We start from the raw sequence: 1,197 nt of genomic DNA on the forward strand, positions 1-1,197 counted from the left end.
TGCAAACGCGTTGCCAAGCGTGGCCACGATGTCAACACAGTCTGGGGTGAGACGACGCGCCAGGTCGAGCGCGTCGCGGGGTGACGCGGCCTCTGGGTGCCTTTCACCGCTAGCCATGTGCACAACGGCGGCGCAATGGAGCTCATATAGGAGGCCCTTGCTAGCCTGCCTCTTGTCACCACAGTGCCCGAGCACACAGCTCCTCCAGCCAGCTTATCGATGGAAGAAGAGGGATGCGTGATGCAGGTATGAGAATCGGGGAGGCTGGTTAACGGCTGAAGCGGATGGATTGCTATATTTTCATAATGTGTAATCTTTCGATGGTAAATATTTTAACAGAGATCTTTTGATGGTATATTTCTATACTGAGAATCTTTTGGTGCTACCAATCCAATTTTCCAAAAAAATGAAACTCAAAATTAGCTCGTACAAGAAAAAATAGGCATAATTCAGCATCCGACTTTGTTTATGTTTTTCCTTATTATTTTTTCCATTTTATGTTTTATATTGATGCTAGTTGAATCGCAACCTTTTTGGATGCTAAATATGTCTATGTCACAACAAGTAGGTCAGGGTCAGCAACATATAGATGGAAAATAAGGTTGCAAAATCAGTAGTTATTTGATAAATTTGGGTCCTAAATCTGTATAGTTATGTGATAAATATCCTCGACAATGTAGTTTTACAATAGCTGATCAAATATATCCGTTTTTAAAAAAAATTTGACTCATTCAAAATTACACTTAAATACTCTATCCATCTCAAATTATAGTTTTTTTTTACTTTTTAAGCATATACTACCCGGTCTGTTTTATTTGACGTTTCAGACAATAAATTTACCCTGCAAGTAGTTCTTTTGCGTTAAATAAAAGGAATCGGATGTAGTAACTTTTGCTATGCACCTACATATACAGTACTCTAGATACATAATAAAAACTATATATCTAGAAAAATAAAAACATGAATTGAGACAAAGTGTCAAAGTGAAAAAAGTGAAATAAGAAGCATATTACCTGAAAAAATTATTGAAAATGCACTGAGATAGCTCAAAATGTACAGGAGTAGTCATCATAGATCATAATTAGTGTAATACAACAATCCAACCATTAAACTCCCTCCCATATCGCAACATTTAATTACTGTCCACTTCGGTACCTAGATGCACAAGCAATGCCACTTTCTTTTTAGCTGCAAAAC

Source organism: Setaria italica, chromosome I (assembly GCF_000263155.2).
Source record: "Setaria italica strain Yugu1 chromosome I, Setaria_italica_v2.0, whole genome shotgun sequence".
Taxonomy (NCBI): domain Eukaryota; kingdom Viridiplantae; phylum Streptophyta; class Magnoliopsida; order Poales; family Poaceae; genus Setaria; species Setaria italica.